We start from the raw sequence: 24,244 nt of genomic DNA, 5'->3' as shown, positions 1-24,244 counted from the left end.
AAACTTTGCTTAAAAAGTTTAGAAATTGGCTTCAAAGTGATCACAAACTCCCACTCAGTTGCTTCTCAGGAATGTTTTTTTCCGGAAGCATAGAAGATATTCCAATAAAGGAGAAACCAAAGAAGGAGGGGTAGGATTTACACTTAGAGATACACGCAAAAAGCCTTGATCTCAAAAGCAGAGTCTGAATTTTAAACTAAGCAGTTCCCCTCTCCCCACATTTTCAGCCTGCTTTCTGTAGGTCTGTAATAAACATTTTAAGAAGTATTTTTACTGCTTAAAATGCTGAGGTAACAAAGATTTTTAACGGCCCTCTTTAATTCCAGCAGTAGAAAGGAGAAGAGCAGCACAGTACATCCCTGATCTCAAAAGGAGCCAGCTGTCATCTGAGAACAAGAAATAGGCTACAGGATGAATACAGTAAAACATCTTGGATTATATTTATATGGTCTAATTAAGAAAATATACAAACAGTGTATCATTGAAACAGTGTTAGTGCAGAAACTCCAGCTTATTTTGGGGCAAGGTGGCCTTGGCCCACAAGGTTCAGTGACTTGTATCGCTCCTGACATACCAAAGGCTGGAGATTTCTCATTGTGCTGCATAGCAGAGTAAGCATCAGCTTCCTGCACAGCACAAGCTTTCTGCAGTTCCAGTGCTCTGCACAACTGATCAAACTCATACCAGAAACATTAGGTTTACGGATTAAATCCCACTTGCTTTCCAACACTTCAATGAATTATATGTGGGATTTGCAACAATGGGGCACACTTCCTGTGTGGATTTGAACACCTAGGTTTGCAAGTCTGAGAGAAAAGCAGGACTGAATACATTTTTAGTCTCCTGTTCTTTTTTTTTTTCCTACATAAAATAAAGGTAAAGTAGGTATGCTTGCTGTTTTCCTACTTCAAACAAGTCCAAATAGAGATGCAATAAATCAAAGAAGTGTCATACTGGGAAATGCCCTTAAGAAAGCTGACATCCAAGTAAGCAGCTCCCTGCTTCCTCTCAGCAGAGGAAACTAGATGCATGTGTCTGGAGGGAGAACTGGTGTTCCAGTTGGCAGAGAACAGAGAAAAATAGATCTGTTAATAGTAACTTGTAGTTTCAGGTTAGAGGATGTCACTCCGTTTTCCTTGTACTAACTCCACTATATTTTTTGAATGCACAGCTACAAGTCATCTTCCCCCATGCACCTTGCCCATTTTTACTTTACTACAACTTTACAAGTTTAAACTGTAACAAAAAAAAGTATGGAAATAAATATTCTGTTGAACTTTTCCTAAATTTTTTAGACACATGTTTTGTAAGGAGCTCATTTTTGAGTTTTAAGAATTTCAGAGGTTGAAAGAGAACTTCTGAATAATTTTTAACCACATGTTACTCATGTTAGTTTGATAATATGGAGCTGCAGTTAGTTTACTAAGCAGTTCCTTCTGGTCAAGCTTGACTGACTCTTGCCCTTATCCAAGCATGATGGTGTCAGACTCTCTTTAGCAAAACACCAGAGAAACAACCTCAAAACAATTTTATTGAAAAAAGCAATTGGAGCTTTAATTTACAGGCCAGCTACTTCTCTCAGAGGCACACTCTATAAATCTCTGTTGACTTCAAAGCAAACTGCTCTAATCAGGAAAAGAGAACAAAATCTTGGAAATTACCTTCAAGTAACACTTCTCAGACTTGCCCATAGGAGGTTTGGATAACCTAATGCTAAAGCGTGCTGGCAGTACAAGTTACACCAACCGTGGCATTTCTAAAAAGCTTAGCCAGAAAGCATTTACTTATGCTTTTAATGTTTTCTTATTCTGTGTGGGGTTCTAATCCTGAAGCTTGAATTTTGTGGCATCCTGTTTATTGGCTGTAGTGTACAATTACAAGGTAGAACTACCATTGTTTCCTACAGCTGCATAGTTACATTTAGTTCTGCTCCTAATAAGACAATTATTTTAAAATAAAGGTCAGGCAATGTTTTTACAGTAGCAATTATACTGTGCTTGCACCATTTTAATGTAACTGCAAAACTGCAAGGATAGCAAACCCATATGATTTTAGTTTGTAAATACCACAGAAAACATAAGGAATGTTTTATAGTAAATTCCAGCAGCAAACATATCCACTTGTTTAAGGGAAGCTGAAATTAAGAAAAAAATATATATATTTTCAATAGATATGTCTATAAAAACATATGTACTGAAACTGCCTTGAAGAATTCGATCCCAGCACTAAAAAACTAAAACTTTCTAAAACATACTTAAGTAATTCAAGGATGACTCATTAATAAATTTCAGATACTATAAACAGCAGAAGACTGCTTATTTGGAGTACTGCTCTTTGCAGAGGAACAAGTAAATGTGGGGTCAAAAACCTGAAGTAAGAACATTAGAGATGATCAACTGAGAACAATTTTACTTTAAAAAAAACAAAACATGTTTACCAGCAGGCTCTTTATATATAGGCTAATAGCAATGAGGCAGAGCTTAACCAGCAATTCGGACCATTCTTTCACATACTGTTACTTTTTCTCTCCTGCCATACAGCTCAAATTTCCAACTTGTAACAATAAGGCAGCAAAAGCAGAGTTATTTCTCACTTTCTGCTAATTCAGGATAACTAAACTGAGCACAACACAGTAAGAGTAATTTCCATAATTTCTCTTTGCTGTCTCTAGCAAACAACATAGGGAAGTGAGCAATTTTGGTTCAAGCTTTTTTTTAATTTTCTCTGAGCTCAACATTCAGTATCTTAAAAATCTGCAAAGATTTGAAATCAAAATTTTAGCCAATGCTTAAGATCACTTTTTCTATCAAAAGTAAGACTATGCAATGCCGCAAAGACAATAATATCAGTAGCAGATCTCCTAGGCACAGACCTTTGCCATAGGTATATATGGAAGAGGACACCTTTTTCTGCAGTGGTTGGTCCAGAGTCACCACATGTATCTGTACTATGATATCTACCAAAGCCTCAGGCTGCAAAAGCCCAGAAATGAAGGAGTAGCCAAGGTTTATTTCGTACTGATTAAACCTAAATGCCTTCAATGTCTAATCGACTACCAATAAAAAAGACTTTTAAGGAAGATATTCCACAGAGCTGAAATATGCCTTCTCATCACATTGAGTTTTTTCATCACATTCAGCTGCTAAGCATGATTTTTCAGTTTCAGATCTCCTTTTCTGTCAAGTTATGACCTCGTCACAGTCATATCATTTATACATTTTTTTGTCTAAAGAAATTGAATTATTTTATCATCCTTTGCATTTCAATAAAGAGTAAGTCCAGTTAGAAAAGTAAATAATTTCATTACACTTTCTTCTGGTAGATCTTGGACAGTGAGGCTCAGCTCATTAACAATTTACACCTCAATAGGAGAGACACCAGAAGTCTCTGGTGACACAAACTATGCAGAAAATCTGTTTACTTTCTATGAACATGCTTGTGACTTAGAAAAGCTCAATCAGTGAAAGCTTTGTACTGGAAATATTAAATGAGAACAAGCAGAACAGAGATAATTGTACATACACAGACAAGGTGTGGACCAGCACAAAAGCCCAAGGAATTTTAAATAGCCACCACCTTACCTAGGGTGATAAGGAAAACCCTGGCAGAGAAAAAGAAAAAAAATCATTAGCTACTTAAAACTGTTGCAGAAGAAACTTACATAGCTATGCTTTCTGCATACTTGTGTGTTCCCATTTCAGTGTGTTTACTGATTAAATAGATACTATAATGACAATATTTACTATTTACACTAATAACTCTATTTTGTAATAGCATATGTTCCTGACTGGCAGTTAGCTTTTTCTATGAACCATTAAATTTCTGTCCAGATGCCCTAGAAAAAAATTGCTCCATTCAACTATAGTGTATATGGTTAGGATAAAGCAAGTTTAAAATAGTTATTACTTGAGCGTAATGCTCAAATTCTACAAGAGGAAGCATTGTCCTTCTTGAATGTTATTAGGCAACACTATCTGTGTGTGTCAAGCTCGGCATGAGCACATGCTCACTACTTTAAATAAGCCATTAGTTAGACCATCTGCAAAATTTATTGATCAGAACTGAATAAAAGGAATGATGGCAAATGAATTTCTTCCTCCAAGAATGAGACTTATCTGTGTAGGCTCACAAAGACAATTTAAACATTTAATAAATAAAATTGCACAGAAGATATTAAAAACCAAGAAAATCACAGGGTATGAAGGTCAACCATGTATTTCCCTCCTTTGATAGCATAGGCAGAAGAGAGTAAGCTGAATCTGCAGTGTAGCAGTTGACAGCCCAGCACACGTGGAGCTTGGCAGGAAGAAAGACGACACACTCTGTGTGGGCAGAATCCTTTGTCCCCTAAAGTCTAGTGGTTAATAATACCTCTTAATCCTTCACCTATCCAAAAGATTCAGGAGTCCACAGACACATACTCCTTACTCTTTGATACTTTTTGTCCCATACAAGCACAAGAAAGTAACTAACAAAAATTATGTGTAAATTCCATCCAGGGAGGGAAACGCTCAGCACTTAAGTATACTTAATTTTAACACTTTCAGAGCTACAGTTTCCTAAAGATGTGCTTGCCTGACCAGAAACTATACAGAAATCACCCATCTGGTTAATCCTGACAATCAACTGCTTGTAAGCATTAAGCCCAAGAATGCATAAAATAGTATTTGGAACACCACACTGGTTGCTGGTGCCTGAACTAATGGAATTGCTGGGGGTAGAGGGCAAAGTGTTCATTATTGTCTCTGTAGGAACACGGATATGGATGGACTTCTCAATACAGTCCAAATGCCTCTGTTTGCTTTAGCTTTTCTACAGGATAACTTGTAGTCCATCTAGCCTTTTAAAGGAAATACCTTTACTAACAAGGTATGCATTGCCATGCTTGATATCCCTTTGTACACCCAACCTTTAACTTTCGGACTTCTAACTTAGACTTTTTAAGGGCATTTTTAGCCAAAACGTAAGATAACTAGGTGTATATGGTCTATATAGCCTTTAAATTCCATGTAGAACTATGATATACAGGTGAAAAATTAATGCTACAAGGACAGAAACACTGAGAAACTTTATATGCACTTATTATAAGACTCTCATTATAATATTTTTTTTTTAATTTACCAAACAATCACAGGTAGATCTTATATTAGTAGGAGGTTACGGGATGCAATATTCAAAAGCTCTTTATCAGCTTTCATAAGAAGTTGTAAGGACTGGATTGTTGATTCTTAGAGGAAATAATCTTGTCTGGCAGAAATCATCCTATCCAGTCTGATGTGCTTTACAGGATCACTCTCTTTAAGGGCAAGCCTTAAGAAATAAACACTGCTATACTGTGTCTCGACTGAAGGACTGTTTTGCCTAGGTAACAGTACCACTACAAGAACATGAATGTCCAAGAACATTTGTTATTGTATCTGTTCTTAATGTGAATGCATTAGTCAAAGAATTGCTCCCATTAATTCCAAATAACTCAAAAGATGCTAAATGAGGCTTTGGATGTGTTCGTGGAGCTTTCCTGTTCAACAGCAAAGTGATGCTAACAACAGTGCTTTAAAAGCACACCTCCCCAAAATCCTCCCACGACAAAATGTAACTAGTAAAGCTTAACTCTCCAGACTAGAGCTCAGCTGCTGATATGAGCCAGGTAAGACTTCTCAGTCTTATGCTTACCTTGCAAAATTCACAGAATAAGATTATATCATTTAAAACCTCTTACACAACCCGAAACATGGTATGTGCCCAGCTGGCCAGAAAACCTTGATCAAACTGAGTATTGAGCTTCATGTGAACCCATTCAGGTATAGTTAAATTGACAAGAAACTAACCTGCCATCTGCAAAAATACCAGTCTCTTGAATGCACAATAGAACCACTGTGAGAACAGTACAGAGATAAGTCAAATGCAAGAAGTAGACAAACAGCATAAAAAACCAAAAAAGCTTAATGTATTAACTTTTTCCCTAGTTTAAACTTTTCAAATGCGGAAAATCTACATAAAAAGATGTACTACGTTTTATTCTTGTGTCTTTTATATAGAAGATACTGAGAACGTTGTTTTTGATGAAAGCTTTCCCTGAGCCACAGTTTTCCTGGCATGCTGGCAGTGTTCACCGAATGCCTTACAACTGCATCCCCAAAGGGAAATTTGCACCAGCAGTGGCACTTCATAGGTTAGGTGTCTGAAAATGCCCTACTAGCTCCTGACTTTTTGGGGAGTACAGCCTGCAGCCTCTTCTCAACTCTGGGTAGTAAAGAAGCACGTCATAAACTTTTGTTCGAAAGCCTCATGAAGGAGAAACAACTCTACGCAGCTTCATAAAAGTGCCGTGATCCATCAGGAGCAGCTTCCTCAACTCAAACCCTGGCATCGGCCACCCAGCTGAGTAACGCTGAGGGCAGCTCTAAAAGCGGAAAAGATGGTGGTGAAAGATGTTACTGTGCTTTCGCTCTGCACTTACAGTCCTGAAGGTTTTTTCCTCCCCTTGCTGCCCCAAAAGCCTACAAGACAATCCCGGCTCCAGGTGGAGGCAGCCCCCCACAGCGAGCTCAGTCTGCGCCCCCAAAGCGGCACTCATCGGGCGGGCCTGTTACTGCCGTTCAGGCCGGTGCTTCCAGCCGGCTGCCAAAGCCCCGGAGCCCCGGCATTTTCCCGTGCCTTCCCCGGCAGGAGAGCAGCCCGGGCCCGGCCCTGCCCGTCCGCCCCTCAGCGCCTCCCGTCCGCCCTCCCCTCAGCCCGGGCCCGCCGCCCCTCAGCGCTGCCCGCCCCTCAGGGCCGCCCGCGCCGCAAGGGCGCCACCTGCCGAGGCCTGGCGGAAAGGGAAAGCGCCTTCCCCCGGGCAGCCTGAGCTGTCTTCGCATCTCTCTTTTCTTTGTTTTTCAATATATTTTTTTTCTTAGGGAAAAACGGCTCCCTTCCCTGCCCTCGGCATTGCTTGTTTCCCTGCTCACTACCTCCCTGCAGGCGTACCGCTGAGGGCAGCTCGGCCGCAGCCAGCGGCTCCCGCGGCGCTTGCTCCCAGCGCTTGGCGATGCAGAGCTGGGAGCCGGCGGGTCCCTGCTGGCCGCTCTCCACTCCCGGCTCTCCCAAAAATCAGCGCATCCTTCCCGGCAGCATGGCTTGAACAACGCACCTGAAAACAGGTGGCACCATTTCCCGCTGGTGGAAGTCATTTTACAAAACAAGCAAACTCCCTCCCTCCCCCACCCACTCTGCTAACAAGCTATATTAATAAAAGAGTGCCTTTACTTGCATGCTGCTACGCTAGTTATATATGCCACATCAAAACCAAAGCCAGATTATTAGCATATGATTTGTACTTCAGCTGCAGTTTTTGCTGATTTTTATTCAGTTTAGGTGCTCACCCCAGTGTGCTTTGCATACGTGTGAACTCAGCTTTTGCCCATCAATCGCCAGATTCATACTGAGCACTGCTGAAATAAATGCAAGTGGTGAACCGCCTTTCCTAGAGACATCCTGCACTATCTCCTCCTAGTCATTTACAGAGAAATTATGCAAAGTGTAAGTAGATATGAAATGGGAACCTAGCAGTTTATTAGTTCCTTTATAAACACATGATTTTTCTTGATTTAATGCCTCAGTTTCCTGTTCTTAAATTTTTGTTGCATTCTGCATAAATATGATTCAGTCACTTTCCTACCTAAAGCCTAGAAAAACTACTGTCTCTTACATAACATCTAGAGATGGGACTCCAGTCATCATTTTGGCCTCTCAAAGCTCCTAGTTGTAAGCACTGGTGAATTTTCAGACTTTTTTTATACAACTCTTTACCTCCAATTTATCAACAGGTGCAGCTGTATCTGTAAAACAATGTAACCAAGCTGAGGCTACACATGAGTAAAGTGCATTATAACCAGAGGCATAAAGTTTGTCAGCTATAGCACCTGTATTTCCTTAATAGGCCTCACATTCCTGTTGATGCCAGAAAACTGGCAACAATAATCTAAATAAAAGAAGAATCTTTATTAAGAAATGCTATGGCAGGCATAAAAATGACACAAGCCTATGATACTGTCCAGAAATACTCCCAAAATAATTGAGTTTACATTTACATGTTCATGAACTAGCAAAAAGGTAATATATGGCATTTGGATCTTCTAAGCATTCTGAGTAACTGTAAGTGATAATTACTATAAGCCTGATTCCTACATTCATAATAGAATCAACTTCTGAAAAAGAAGTACAATATGTCTGTAACTCAACGTGCTATTCTTATACTAGAATTCTCTCTGAAAAAAAACCAAAACACAACAATAAAAAAGCATTTAATGCAAAAAAATCTGGTCCTAATAAGTCAGTACAGCAGTTCTTCTCAATAGTCTGCCTGAGTCAGTGGATCTGAGAAATCCTCTGAAGTTTTACAGAATGGAAAAAGTTGCATCCAATTATAGGATCAGACTGTAAGACTATAACTGATGTTGACAATTCCCTGGGATTTCTCTTCAAATCTATTTGAAAAAAGAATGACTAGACTTGGAGCACAAGGATTCAGTCATGGGCAGAGCTAAATTTCATGCTTCTGTTGCTGGTGAGAATAAAACAAGCAACAAGTGTTCCTCTAATAAGGAAGGTACAATAAATGCTATTGTGCACAGTTTCTTTATCACAAGTTAGATGTAACCCTTAAAATTTTGGTAAGTTTCCAGTGCTGTCCTTCACACAGAGTTACCTACCAAGAAATTAGTTTTGAGTCTTCATCTGCTGTGACTTATTACATATTGTTTATTCTCTAGTATCTGCACAACGTATGAGCTTTGAGATTTGAAGAGGACCTAGAGAAAAGTGGAAAGAAGAAAATGCTACAGAAGAAAAACAACTTCAGAAATCAAGTTAATACTAATTAGACTGTAGTTAAATACAGCCAAACCAAACCCATTAAAAAAAATCATGATATTTAGATCACTAACTCTGATTCACTTCTGTCCAGAGACCACTTATATGTAAGCTTTACTACACCAAGTAAAGGAATGAAAATAGCTTGCATGCATTTTACAGTCATTACTAACATGGCTAAATGCCATTTGTCTTGAAAGAGAGGTGCATGTTTTTTTTTAGGCATCATTACTAGTAATACACTTCCTCTCCAAAAACATGACTCTCAAAGCCATAAAGTAACACCTTACATTTCCAGGTTCTTCACTTTAAACTATATTGTTAATGCTAGGTTTTGTGGAAAAGATAAATACTATATCAGTTTTTCCAAGGAGGCATATAAGATAATTACATGGGGAAAAAAAGAGATGGATTTAATCTGTTAATATCTAAGGAACATAATGAAGAGTTCCTCCTCCTAAGCAAAATGCTTGACAAAATTAAGGTATGGAGTAAATACTGCTTTAAGAATAAAAGTGTTGTTGTTTTAACAAAAACCTTGAGCAAAAGCTACATCTAATATGTAAAAAATACACCACAGGACAATCACTCTGTTTCTGCAAGGTGTCTGTCCTTTTTCCTATTCTCTTATTGGGCAGTTCCCTATAAAGGCTGAGCACTTACCTGAAAAGCCTCACCTAGAATAGGTAAGAAAGTTAATGCCCAATATTAGCAGATTTAGACCACTGTACAAAAAATGGGATTTAGCCTAGCACAGAGCATTTCCCTGTGCTAAAACACAGGGGTATTTATCATGAAGTATGGGAAATCAGAGAGGGTGGTCTGGTTGATTCAAACAGAGGAACTGTAGTACCCTGGCTCTAGAGAGGTAAAAAGAATAAAAAAGCATGTAGAAAAGCTTTTCCAGAACTACTTTTGTATTTGAAAGCTTTAATGCCTGTATTTGAATGCTTTAATAAGGGCCTTTTTAGTCTGTTGTTTTGAATATGTCTTCAGCTACATTTTTCTTCATCCAGTCTATCACAGTAGTACAAAGGATTCTTCAGTAGAAGGTAGAATAAGTGAAAGTGAGTCAGAGCTTCCTTAGGCATAAAAAACATGAGAAGAGCTCTGCCTAAGTTCCCATGAGGAAAAAAAAACCCTTTTTTTTCACTCTACATAATTAACGTGCACAGCAGTGTCTATGGAAGACAAATGTTTGTGTCCTGCTACTTCTTAGAAGAGAACCTGGGGGAAAAAATCCCCTTAACTCACTACCTTGACACTCAGAGCAAATGCAGCACTTTTCTTGCCTCAGACACATGAGTTACTAACAACAACTTCTTCTCTGGAAACACCTGAGTTACTTTAATCACTTCAGTGATGTCAGTCAGACACCTCCTTGACTAATAAGCATGGGCAGGCTTACCTCAGGAAAAACAGTTGCATCCTGATTATTTATCCCAGCCTTGGAAAGTACCACTGAGCCATAAGTAAACATCTTTGGTGTATTAGTTTATAACTGTGGATTTTAAATGCTTCTTGACCTTAGTGTTGTAGACCCTAAGCTACAACTCTTGGAGTCTGGCCTGACACAAGGTTCAGCTTTTCCTGCTTTGGAATTCACTGGAAGAGAGAAAAGAGCAAAATTAAGTTGCTTTTCCATTTCATCTCCCCTTGTTTTCTTGTGTTTGTGCACTTATATTGGATGATAAACTAGTTAAGCTACTTACAAATTCTCTAACAGCAAAAAATCTCAGAAATATCAATGCTTTAAAATGTTCTTGAAAATTTAAACACTTTAAACTATTAGCATATTTAGATAAGAATGTTACAGTAATTAAAATAGCAGCTCTTTTTTCATTGCAATCCAAATACATACTGAACATTTTATACCTTAATTGCATTTATTACAGAGGGAACAATACAGTGGATTAAGTACATAAACCACCTTGTTTTACTTCTTGGCTTATCTTCTTAATGGTAATGTGAAAAAACCCACCTTAAATAAATAACTTAATCTGCTTGATGAGAATAAGATACAGGTGACAGAAACCTACCTGGGGTAGTTTATTGAGAAAGGGTGGTGTATGTATTTCAAATGGTAAGCTATTAAAAAAGATTTTTATTGCCTTATGTAAGTAGGTTAGAGGGGTTTGTTTGTTGTAGTGTGTGGGTGGGCTGATGTTTGCTTGCTTGTTTGTTTGTATCGTTTCTCTTTTCCTAAAAATCAAAATCCCGATTCTGAAGTTTTGCAGCTAAGAGTTTTTGATATGTTAATATCAAAACCTGTTAATAAAAGATATAGCTTGTCTACTTCTACTTGAAAGGTGTAATTAGTTTAGGGATAGAGGAAAACATGCTGTGGCTGTATTGAAGGGTATGTTAGTCTGCAAGTCCTGTACAGAAAGGAAAGATGGTAATGCTTGCAGCTACTGTATTATTGGTGGTTTATGCTGTGCTGCTATGTAGGCTTCTCGCTTGTCACTGGTCAAGATGGATGTTTTGTCTCAAAGCTTCACACAAACAAATGCAGTGGCTGACAAAGACTGAGCATTTTAGAAAAATTAACAAGGAAAGAGAAGTGCTAAGATTGTCTAGGGAAAAAATTTGTATTCAAGAAAAAGAAAAAAAATCCCTGTGCTATTTAAGTGAGCTATCTGTTGTATAGTTTAATCAGTATGTAGCAAGTAAAAAAGTCTGATTAGTACCTAAAATTTTGATTCCTATGGGGGCTTGATGTAGTAGAGTAGGCTTTTATTGTAAGGTTCAGTGTATTTTAGTGGCTTGCATTGCTCAAGTTGTCTATGTGCTCTGTGTACTTGTCATGTTCTGTCATCTCTAAAAGCTGAGAAGGGACTGTCTGGAGTTGTACGTAGTGAAACTTTAAGCCCTGATGTTTATATCAACCTATAAGTTAAGAGGAGTAAAAATTACCAGAGAAAAACTATTACTCCCTGATGTGAAATAGAGCATTTCACGTGGAATTATTGGCCTATTTTCAAAGGTGGCATTGTTTTTAACCTAACTGAAAATTATTGAATTCTGTTACCTGTGAGATAATGCTTCCTGGAGTCTTGAGTTGTTTTGTCCTTTTTTTTAAATCTCCAGAAAAATAGTGGAAGTGTGATATAGAACATTATTATTATTTCTTTGTAGTCCTTGTTTCAGTTACCTACTTTTGGAACAGAACTGCAACTATACTATGAATAACATGGGCACACTCCTTGTAGAGTTTGAGCTTTGTATGTAGGGATTTGAAAAACCAATGTCACTCCCTCTTCACTGCAGATTTCTTATAGGCAGGTTTGTAATCTTGAGAGCTTCATTTTATCACAGAGGGTAACCTGTCACCAAGAGTCATTCTAAGAATAGCAGGAGTTTGAAATTTAGTCACAAATCTGCACCTTTTCTTTGGTGTGTAACTGTCTCTTACAGGGATCAGGCTGCCCCCAGAGCAGTGTTGGGTGCAGGTCAGACCTCTGGTGTCGAAAGCTTCAGGCTGGGTAGGGACCAGTGCTGAGGTGAGAGGCAGAGGTGGCTGTCTAAGTTAGTCAGCTCTCAATAGCTGACTCCTTTTGCCAAAGTCCAGCTGTCAGTGAAAACTCTATGTAATGCCTGCCTAATTTTTTCCATAACCCTTAAATCAGAGCATCTCCTCATCTCTTTTTCTGCCTGTGCTACTGAGGGTCAATTAAGGCAATTTACACAGAACAGGTCAGAATGGGTTTTCAGTCTTGGTTATCTGGAGATCCTCATCCAATGACCCCAAAGACAGGGTGGCTGTCACACTTGTAAATTCAATCCATCTTATTCTCAGTAAAACTTGTATATTCATCCTCTTAAAGGGCTTGCATGTGAATTGTGTTCTGTTCCTTCAAAATAAAACCAAGAAAATCCTGCTGAATAATGCTTAGCTGATCGAGAAAAACTGGAGAGCAGAACAAATCTTGACATCAACACTGTAAAAATCTGTTATAGGCCCCGATAGCAGCGCATGGGTGTGCTCCAGTTTGCTTTCCCTCCTCCAAGTTTGGAAGTAGATAACCTTTATTTTGATATAACGTTACTGTGTTAGATGTGAAAAGGTCCCTTGACATCACATGGCTAATTGGGGCTTCTCAGTGAATAGGATCTGGCCTTTTAGCTGCGTTCTGAATGGACTATTGACTTGCTGACAGGAAGCTCTGTAGCGGTAACAAAGGAAGAAATGATTCAGCAAACACCGGAAAGCCTCCCTTGATTTCACATCTGCTGCTCCGTCCATTTCCATGCTGGTGGAGCTGCCTTCACATGAGTGCAAAGTCTCTCATTGTTCAGCACTTGCTTCCTCTCTTTTTTTCTTCTTTCTTTTTAATTTAACATGTTGCATTTTCCACCAGCAGTATCAAAACCAAAATAAAACAGCTGTTAGAGTGATGTGGTGTCAAAAAAAGTATTAAATACTGCTGGCTGTAGCGGAAAATGGATATGTGAAGACAAAGTGCTGCATTATGAATGGCAGAGTGATTTCCAAAATTAACTGAAGAAAGTCCCAGGGATTAGGGCATGGTCTTACTGAACTGTGGCAGGCCATTATGTTTCTAGTGTGACTAGACTCCAGCTCTTTAATAGCAAAATCCCAAATCCTCTTTAGATGAGTTGGTTTTAGTTTGGTTGCCTCTGTTTGTAACAGAGGCAGCATTCAAAGTTTAAAATGCTTTTGCTTTGTATTACAGAACCCAAAGTGCCTAAAAGCTAAGAAAATATTAGGAGATTATTTTACTTTAAAACTAAAGCAATAAAGATATTTTTTCTGTTGACTCATGTTCCTTGTGAGGATACAGTGTATACCAGCATATTTAGCTTGACTCAAAACATTTTTTTACTGTATTTGGGCAATACATAAACTGGGACTTTTTAAAACTTATTTGGATAAACTTGAAACATCAGATGTTCTGGTCCAGATACTGGAATACAGTCAAAATTAATAAGTACATTAGGAAGTGCATAAATAGTAACAGTGGTCTAACCCCAATATGTTTATTTTTAAATGTGTCACACACTGTAAGTGTTACATATCCTTGTTTTAATGCAGCTCATGGTGTAGCAACCTCCAAATTACTATAGGATGTAAGAGCAGTTGTCTATATACTTTGTCATTTAATCTCCTAGTTAAAGAAACAAGTCTGAGGGATCCCTGAAGTTGTTCTTTGCCCTAATTCAATCAGAAAGTACAATTTGCTCTGCCTGCTCACAGAGAACACTGTCTTCTTGAAGCAGCTTATCTTTTCCACACTGTGACTTGGCAAACTCCTTGCACTGCTCCTTCTCTTCCAGCTCTTCTATTTTTTCCAAGTGTCTGGGTTTTCCATGATGCTGTATTACTGCATGTTTTCTGAGGTTTTTGTCATTGTAATTTTGGCCTCTGGATTAGTTTCCTTTCTGTGAGGGGATATGGGAGAGGTAAGGATTGTTTGCTGAGTCATCCTTAAGATCTTGTATGAGATCTTTCTGACGGCTTAGGGAAAATCCTGGCAGATTATGTCCTTTTGCAGAAGTAGTGGGGATGCAGTTTTGTGTCAGAGACTCTGGAGCCCAGCCAAGACATGGCAAATTTCTGGTTAATCCTGCCTGGGGAGAACATAAAATGATTATATTCAAAATAACCAAAGTAAGTCCTAACTACAGATTATATCTTTGGAAAAGGGTTGTAGTTACTTGCTGCTGTAGGATTCTGCACAGTAGGATGGAGGTGACCTGGGGAAGGGCAGAAAGCAAAACATTTTCCTCTGTGGCCTGAACAATTTGGCAGTCTCTGTAAATATTGTCAGGGTCCATATAAAATATAATGTTAAACTAGTGTTAATCTGCAAGTGACACCAGTGCCCATATACTTGCACTTATGATCCTTAATGGGATTTTTCTGGAGAGTGCCTATGGACCCAGAAGGCATTTCCAGGGTACTTTTGCTGTTCCCAGCAGAACTCTTTCAGTTGTTTTTTTGGGGAGTGTTTTAGGATGATTTAAAGTTCTCACAAGGGTTTTATGGAGGAAAATGTGACTCAGGAACACAAACCCCTAGCTGAAGGGAGTGTCAAGCTTTAATTATGACTTTCTTGCTGTGTATATAAGGCCAATCTGTATCTTATGGAAAGTTTGGAATAAAAATAATCATAAAATCTTAGAAGAGTAGCAGAGAAGGGAGGAAAGAGGGAGAGAGCATGTATTTACAGAGCAAGATGTTCCTTATTGATATGGAATTCAGCTGTGGAAATGAAATGGAGATGTAAAACACCATCTTTATCATGCAAGAACTCTAATTTGTCATAGCTATGAGAATCCTTTGAATTATCAGTGTTTCTTCCTCACACCGAGCACTACCCCCATGCATTAATTGCTGTATCTTTTGTCCCATGTGCTGATATCTACAACCAAAAAAAAAAAAAACCTACAAATGCATTGTGTGAGTGTAAAGTTGCTTTTGTGTGGAATAAGTGGTAAATATTTACTTGTACAGGGGAGTGTATGTGTATATATAATAAAAATAAGTGTTGCTGCAGATATATTCACAGAATGCATATCGTTCTGTGATATAGCTCTGTAGATGTACTAATAGGATCTGCCTAGGTGTGTGAGCACGTAGCTGTCTGTATCCTTCCCCAAGTTCTGCTCCCAGGAAGGACGTGTAGGGGCTGAGCGCTGGGGGGCAGCGCTGCCCCGCTGGAGCCTCCCTGCTGGAAAACTCCTGGGTGTCCGTGCTGAAAACTCCCCGTGTCTGTCTGCAGGGCAGGCAAACGCAGCCCTGGACAGATGCCCTGCGTGCTTCACCCTCTTCTTTTGTTTTAAATGCCTAATCCTGTTTTCCGTGCGCATCCCACACTCCAACCTGTGAGTGGAGCGGGGGAGCTCTAAGCTCTGGACCGGGCTAGGAGCAGTTCTGAGCCAAGCCGTCTTCACAGCCCATTTTTGCAGAGTTGTCTCTGCCAGGAGACGATGGGATCCGTGGAATCACAGCAGTCCAGTCGCTCAGACACCCTAGAAGGCCCAGAGTGTGTGGATTGCACACACAGAGAAGGAAAAGTCGGGAGATCAGTCCGGCTCTCCCAGGCAGTAACAGCGTTGTCTGTGTCCAGTTGTTTCTAGGAAATGTGTCATTCCTGGATGTCTATAGGAATACAGTGATTAGTTTTGTGCTTCTGCATGCTTCATCCTTATATGTCTAGCAGCCCAGAGGATGTTGAACTGATCCACTACCTTCTGCTGGGTTTGAAAAAGCAGCCTATTACAGAAAGCTGCACATTATGTTCTCATGGAAGCATTTTTTCCCTTGTACTGCTATTTTTCCCATTAATTCTAAGTGAAACTTATAACTGTTCTCTGACTATGTGAAGTATTAGCCAAAGTGAAGAAGATGTATCCCATATAAAGGAAATTCTTGATCATCAGTGAGAGTCCATTCTAAAAAATGCTAAATATTTAGTGAATGCTGCTCCTAAAATGAACCTTTTAGCTGTCCTGGGACAAGAGGACAGCAAGCAGCAATATACGTGTTCTATAAAACTCTATATGGCATCTAGCTTTTTTTCTGTTACTAAGAAGGCTCAAATTCTTCAGGAAACACTATTTTTTTTTTTATTGCCTCTATCAATGAATATCTTCATTGATGACTTTGGTTTTTGTTGCTGAGATTTTTTTCTTATCTGCTGTCTTGATGCTTTCTCTCTCTCGAGTGCACCATGGAATCAGATTCCTTGAGCCTCTATTCACTAACAAAGCACCGTGATTGCTTATGGACTTCATTTGACTGTGTAAAGATTGCTCACAGTGCTAAGATTGCTGTGATCAAGCCATTTCTGTGTGGGTTTCTAACATTGTGATAAATAACATCTCTCACTCCTCTGAGTTTTTAAAAGTAGTTCTTATTCCCAAATTTGAAAATTATTCTGCGAACGAAGTGCATTTGTTTGTTTTATTTTCTGATGGAAGAGGTATATAGTCCTTGTTTATTTTTAGGGCATTAAAACCACAAAACTAAGTGGTGAGTATTTCCTTTGGTTTAGCAATAATGATCATATCTGGTTCTGATATCACGCTGTTGGATAATATTATTTCCATTTCATATGTGGGGATCTGAGCACAGCAAAGTAAAATGAATTCCTGGAAAACACCCAAGAAGCACATGGCAGAAGCTGGAAAACAATCAAGTATTCTCAGTGCTAGTCATCTGCTTTGTGCACAATGGTTCTCCTTCACTAAAACTGGAAGGATTTTTTTGGGAATGAGGAGGTCAGGCACTGTGTGAAAGGCATTTAGAGTCTAGTTTAGCTCCAACTAGCTGAAAAAAGAGTACAGCAATCTGCACTTTTTGAAATGTAATTAGCTTAAACATTTTACCAAGGATAATTCTACGTAATGGGGAAAAAAGGGAATTGGAGATGAGAAGTTAAAGAAAAGGAAGGAAGAAATATCAGTAAAAGAGTGAAATGGCTGTTACTATATTGGTATAACTAACCTCTTCTAGGGGTTTGTAGGCTTAATAGAACTAACCTGTCAAGGCTTCTTTGGCCTATTGAAAAAACACAAAGTTTATTTTATATTTATTTTATTGGTACATGCAGTTCCAGATTGTCATTGTTCTTTATTTCCATAGTAAACAGGAAGATAGCCTGTCCCATATCTCCCTGCTCTGGGGGGTCCCACAGCCCCAGTGCAGTGTGTTCTGAAAGGTGAAAGACCCTATTTACAGGACAGGTGCCATGAAGCACATGCTTATCAGTCATAACTGCATGATGCTTTTGATCCTGCCCAGTCACATTTTTCCTTTGAAGCTACAAACCCAGGAAAGTGCCTTGTGATGCTGAAACTGCCTCTTACAAAACATCAAACTTGCCAGTTTGGACATCAGAAAATAGACTTGCTCTGTCAGACTGGAAATAAAATTCTCTCTTCCTCCATCATCATCTTCTGATCTTGTGCCAGTAGGTCACAGCAAGGGAGGTTGTCATTATGGTGCTGATGCATCCCACTTTTCTTGCCCTCCTCCCCTTGTGACTCAGCATAGTATTCTCCAGGACCACTAGCCTACCCTTGTAGCCCTGCAACAATATTTCAGGGGTGCCAGTATTCCCTATGACACTTCATGTTCATTTTAGCTTAGGCCAGGCTAGTCTGGCTTTTTGTCCATCATGAGGTGCTTGCCCTGAGCATCTTGTAATCCCCATACTATTGCAGGAGTAGACAGCCAGCTTTCCCCAAATTGAATTTTTACCTGGCTGTGGGCTGATATTTTTGATATGGGCACTCTGACCAAAATAATAAGAGTCTGCAAAGAGATTCATATTATGGTTTGACCTTAATTCTTTTGAGAAAGAAATGAATACATCTTCAAAGATGTACTTGCTCGAAGGCAACAAAGCTTCAAGATTACTCTGGGACTACTAAAAAAATTAGTACTTCCATCTCATGATCCTTCAGAAAGTGAAAAATTATGCCAGTCCTGGTGGGATTTAACAGTCAACTGGTTAACAATTAAAACCTTGAATAACAGACTATACCTATTAACAGAGAGAGTACGTAAAAGAGAAACGGTACTTTTGTTTCCTTCTCTTGCTGTGATTAAAGTTTGGAGGTATCAATTTTTATATTAGAGCCTTCATCCCTTTCCTGTAATGGGTCATGTCATAAAGAGGACTTTATGACAGTGGAAACTCTCCAGTATTCCAGGATATTACAAGACGATGCCAACAGATGTGCATGGGACACTGAAGGCAAGATGAAGCCATTTCTAAAACTATTTCCTTTTGCAACAGGCCTTATCTATGCTCCTATGGCCCATGTGCAACACTGGCAAGACTAAAAACAAATATTTTTCAAATGGACTCAGGTTGGGACCCAGCTGATTGGCTGTGCTCAGGCAACCAGGAAGTCTGCTGGTTAATGCTGGTGTGCCTTAGTGACTGGGAATGGAAGAGAAGGGCTGCCCTGTGGTCTTACATGCTGGAAATACATGGTAATGCTTGTGAGTTACTAATTGGAAAGGTATGTGCTGCTTTTCCAGGAAAATTGAGCTACAGATCCATTGTAGTTATTTCCCTTGATTACATGAGTTTGCTGGTTTCTTTGCAATACATTATTATTTAAGAATGTAACAAGGATGGCTGTTCTGGTCATTTAGGAATAATTTGTTCTTTAAAATTTCAGTGTTAGGTTTCCTATAAGCCTTCATTTTGACTGTAAAAATGTAGTCGGAAAATAATGTTAGTCCCTTTGGTTGTAAATGTTTAGAGTATTATCCAACTCTAATAAAATCCTATATAATTTATAAATATCTTTGAACAACCACTGCTGCAGAGGAAAAAAACTCAAGCTCTTAAAGACACAGTTAAGAGAGGTGTATGAAGGTTTGACAGATGACCTGTCTGATAGCAAATTGAATGTGAACTTTTGAAGGTATAAACCAGTGCCAATGTAAGCATCCTTGGTTTTAGTTAGTCAGTGTACATACAAAATGCTTAAAACCTTAGTCTTAACTATTTAAATCAAAATATTGCAAAGAGCGTTTTTAACTTTAGAAGGAAGGTTTTAAATGAGGTTTGGTGAAGGAAGAGAAATTGAGGGCTAGAGATGAGAAAACGCTGCAAAGCAAGGGGTGGGAGCAGAGAGGTGAGGGGAGGGAAGTTGTGCCTGGCAGAAGACAGTAAGGAAAACTGACATTGCCACTGAGAGGGGCAGGGTGCTTAGAGGCTTGTTTTGTGTGTAGGTGCAGTAGCACACTGAGCCTGGGTGGCACAGAAGGGCTGCAGGTCCGGGGGGCAGTCAGGGGGACGTGTGTGGACAGGTTGTGCAGTGCCATAAGAGTGCTCTCATGCCTCTTTCAAAACTGATTTTTGAGCTGGTTAAGCATGTCCAGGACCTATGGCTGTGTTGGGTTAGTCTGCAGATGGAGAGGATGCAAGCATTGTTTAAAGCCTTTTCTCCCTGTCTCAACTTCTAATACAGCACTGATTCAGGCCAAAGAATCTACTGGATTTCATCCAGATTTCCCTTGTTCTTAGGGTTGTGTTTACTAGAGTTCAAATAACAATGAAATGTGAACCGATTTTGTCAATCTGGCTTTTCTTTAGGTCTCAGACCTCTTTGTCTGCTTCTACTCCTATAACAAAGAACCTTTTCCAAAAGTGATGCAACCACAGGTCTGGCAAGCCAAGATGCTGCTAAAATCAGTTCATGTAGGAATTAGATCTCAGAATGGCAAAACTGCTGGCTCCTGGTCTGTGCTAAAGATCCAGCAGTGAGAGTTGTGGTGCTCTTGCATTGATACAGATCACTCTGGTTGATGGTTTAACATGCTGAGGCATTTGCAATCAGAATCTTCTCCAGAGAGCTATTGTCTTTGGTGAGCTAGAAGCACAGCCTATAAATGTTCTGTCCCCCTGCTCTGGGTTAGCTTGGCCAGAGAGCAGCCACAGCAATGACTCCAGTCTCAGCTCAAGGAAGGCTCCTTCTAAACAATACCAAAAACACAGCTCTTTCGGAGGAGAGAAAAAACAACTTTCTTGTTACTCAAGTACCAGCTCTGATCAACCAGTTAAGAAATATTTGGTGGTGCTTCAGCTTCTCCTGCCTACTAATGACCAAGCCCCAGGTCAGCTCAAGGGAGCTCTGGAGAAGAGTTACAGAGCTCAGTCTCCTTATGCCCCACGTAGCTGCAGAGATATGTGGGATGTGGACATGTGATGGTGTGTGAAGGCAGTGACTAATTGCCTGGAAGAAGAGGTGAAAAAAGTTGATGATATAAACAACGTGAGCTAGGGTGACACCTCCTTTCCGAGCACTCTGTGAATGTCCTGTGAGAGTGTCTGAGCATTTGCAGGGTGTTTACATCCTCTTTCCTCGCCAACCAGCTTGCTAACTTGTTCAGAGCACTGAGATCATGTTACAAATCTGACTCTTGGGAACATTCAAGTTTGTGGAAATACCTTTAAATTCGCCTTCCCAAACAGAATTTTCCAATCCTAATATCTGTTCTTTTCCTCCTCCCAGTGTGTTTGGGGATTTTTGGAAAGTTGGTTTTTGGTTTTGTTTTGTTCTTCTGGTATTCGTATGGTATGAAGCAATGCTAAGAGAAGTTGCTTATTTGAATACCAAAATTTTAAGAGTGGTCTGATATTCACAGAATTAATTATGGCCTTTGTAGAGCCTGAGGCATTAGTTAGAAGTCAGGGGGTTGCAGATAATTGGCCTGCTATGGACTGCCAAAAACTTACTAGTGAATATTTCCCTCACTTTAGCATGTATTAAGGGGATTAAATTGGAAACAAAGCTGCATGGATTGATGTGAGGCCTTTTTATTTTTTTTTAATTTTATTTTTATTTTTCTTTAAGAACAATGGTTTAAATGGTGCTTTGGTAGAGGAACCAAAAGCTGTAAAAGTATCTCTGACAAAGTACAGCATGTTCATGTCCATGGTTACCAATATCCTGCTGTTTCTAGTCTAAGAAATCCTGTCCACACATGCTTGTCTATTGAGGAGATTCTGACCAGGTAAATTAACTTCTAAAATATGTCTAATTTGTATAGAACTGGGGAGAGTATTTGGAGAGGAACTAGGGATAGAAGAGGGTTTGGAAGGATTTTCTGGAAAACTGGGTTTTTCAGGATGTTTTGGAAGCTGAGAGTGCCAGAGGAAAGAGGACACAAAACAACCTCTTATTCTGTGGATCACACTGCCTTCCTCTGGTGTCCAGGCATGGGCAGTCCCTCAGGAATCTGGGACTGTTCTGTTCTGGAGGCTGTGGATGCACAGTGCCAGCAGGCAGTAATTGTTCTGACCAGTGGTGTTTTCTTGCAAGATAAGTCAGCATGGGATTTGACTCTTGTTCTTTTTCTCTTGAAGTTTTGATTTTTCTACTAATTAATACAACGAAGGTTGATAGGTTGCTGTATTCTATTAGTTTGTTTCTAGCTTTGAGACCCTTAAGCCAGTATCATCTGCTTGTTGTACAAAACCTGAAAAGGCAGAAAAGCCTCTATTGGAAAGATGTGTTTGAGTTGATGGTCAGGAGATTTTCTGGGTTCTAAAAATGTTTTGTTTCATGGTTTTGACCACAGTACTGCAGCATGGGGGAAAAAAGTATTATTTTTGTGTAGCAGCAACAGTGATAATGTAGTGTGGCTATCTGGAAGTATCATTCTTAGTGGGAGTCCAGGTGGGAAATCTGCTGTACAAACATCCTGCCAAAAAAAGAAAAAAAATCCTTAAGCCCCTTGAAAGACCTTCCCTGCTTTCTGAAGTTTGCAGTTCAAATAACTAAGACAGAAAGGAAGGCGGTCACTAAAGTGCCTTGGAATTGCTGCATGTAGAAGAAAGTTTGCTTAAGCTATATACCAATCCATCTCTTAAATGGCTAGAAAAATACAGAACCTATAAACATGTATGAATCTATCCTTTCCGTGTTTATGGGGCCTTTCTATGACCTGAGAATACTTTTCCATCAAAACAGACTGCACTAGGGTGAGCATTCAATTACAACACCTGTGTCCAAAGAGCTTGTAAAAGCAACATTTCCTCATTCACTTAGCATTGAATATGGCTGATGAAAATGATAAGGATCCTCTGTGGTCAAGGAAAAGGAATGTCTCTAGTATAGCAACATTTCCTGTACAGGGAAGAAAAAAAGTATAAAACTGAGTTGCTGCAGCAGAAACACTGTTATTTCTGTTATGTTGTATTTACCAGGAGTTGTCCAGAATATGGAAAGGATAGAATTGTGTGGGCTCTAAAATGATGGTCAAAATTCAAGCAGAGGGCTAAGAATTATTTTGTTGCCTTTTTTATTTTGGTAAATGTAATGTTGCTTTCCCATTCATCATCACATGTTGGTGTGTATTTAAAAATGCTTGTCTGTTGGTTTGGGGGTAAGCAATCCAGCATTGTGGAGATGCTGGCTCTGGTATTCATGCACAAACAGAGAACTGTTCATATTCCTCTTCCCTAGCTCCGTTCTCCTCAGCAGGGTGAGAAAGTATTCCAGACAATAGCTTCTGTATTCTGTAAACACACCAAAGGTCATAAAAATATACAGTGCTAACATTAGCTCTGGCTTTTCAGCCTTTGCTACCCTCATTTGACCCCATGTGATTGCGTAAAAAGGTGAATGAATAGCTGTCTTCAGCCTTAGCTGTGAGGAAAATGTGAGTTTTGAGCACTTTTGTAGCAGAAAAAACATTTTCTCTATTGGTGCTACTGGCTTTGGAGAGTTCTGTTTGCCTTTTTTGTTTCTCTATCCTGCCAGCACTGAGGACAACCATAACTGGCTTTTGCCTAAGTTTTAGTTGAGTGGTCAGAAAAAAGTCTTCTGTTACCTGTGATTAAACATGGTTGTTTTATCCCTTGGTTAAAGTTTGCATACTCTGCTGTCTGGGGTCATTCATTTGACTGCATGAGTGGCAAACACAGCAAGAATGGAGCATTTAGCAGAGGCCAAATTTTAATGGCACAGGCTTGCCCTTTCCTACTCTGGTTGGTTTTTATTCTATGGGTTTTATTTTGTAAAAGTAACAAAAGAAATCTGTGCTCTCTTTGAAATATTTGATGAGCTCTTTCAAGAGAGGCATTAAGTTACATGTCAACAAACTGAAGTCAGGCCTATAAAACCGAGCTTAGCTTTCTTGTAGCATTTACTGATTTCCAGGCTCTGTGTATCTCTGTCAAGTATGGCAAGGCAGTGAGGACATCTGTTTCTGCAAATGAGCAGAAGGTGTGTTTCATACTATGGTGTCATATTTTTGCTGTAAGAACTTTCAGGACATAGCTTCTGTGTGTTTAAGGTTGGTGGCAAACAGTGTGAAAAATATGGAAAACTACTCCTGCTGTTAAGTTACACTGCTTTCTCTCCTCCCTTGTTAAAAGTATCTTACCTAACCTCTGAAAGAACAGGTAAGGTTAAGGTGCTAACTTGCTCCAGCCCATGTAAAAGGATCTAGAGTTCCATAACCTCACTGTAAATTAATGTATCCAAGTGGGCTATTGGAAAGAGCTGTATTCAAAATTGGCAACTAGCACTTTAAACCCGTGATTTCAGCAACTTTTGCTTGGAAATGTATGATCTGACGTCTGCTGTTTTATTTAATTTGAAAAGTTTTCCTTTTTAATCCTGTTTTCTCTGCATGGCTCTGAGGATGCCATCCTGATCCCATTGCAGCCAACAGTAAAACTAAGTTGGCATTGGTAAGAGCAGGATTGGACTCCCACAGCTCTGCATGTTGCTTGCAGTGCACATTCAGCTTCTCAGTCTTTCAAAAGGTTGGTCTTACTAGAATAAATCTGAAAAGTCAACAGGTTTGGGTACCTCTTGCCTCAGCCAGGTCCTGGAGCCATAATTTAGGCAGTGGCTTAACCTCAGAGCTGCAGTCCAGGGCAATGGCCAC

At 39.5% G+C, this 24,244-nt stretch overlaps 1 long non-coding RNA gene across 1 annotated transcript in view; it reads left to right on the top strand.

Annotated features, from left to right (window-relative positions):
- The first annotated feature begins 18,780 nt into the window (after positions 1–18,780).
- Positions 18,781–24,244, top strand: part of LOC130251764 (uncharacterized) — a 44,814-nt gene continuing 39,350 nt past the window's right edge. Inside the window, exon 1 of the long non-coding RNA XR_008840233.1 lies at positions 18,781–18,852. This is a non-coding gene — a long non-coding RNA (uncharacterized LOC130251764). The remainder of the gene's footprint in view (positions 18,853–24,244) is intronic.

This window comes from Oenanthe melanoleuca, chromosome 3 (genome assembly GCF_029582105.1).
Source record: "Oenanthe melanoleuca isolate GR-GAL-2019-014 chromosome 3, OMel1.0, whole genome shotgun sequence".
NCBI lineage: Eukaryota > Metazoa > Chordata > Aves > Passeriformes > Muscicapidae > Oenanthe > Oenanthe melanoleuca.
Note: the sequence above shows the minus strand (reverse complement) of the source record. Positions and strands in the feature narration are given on the sequence as shown.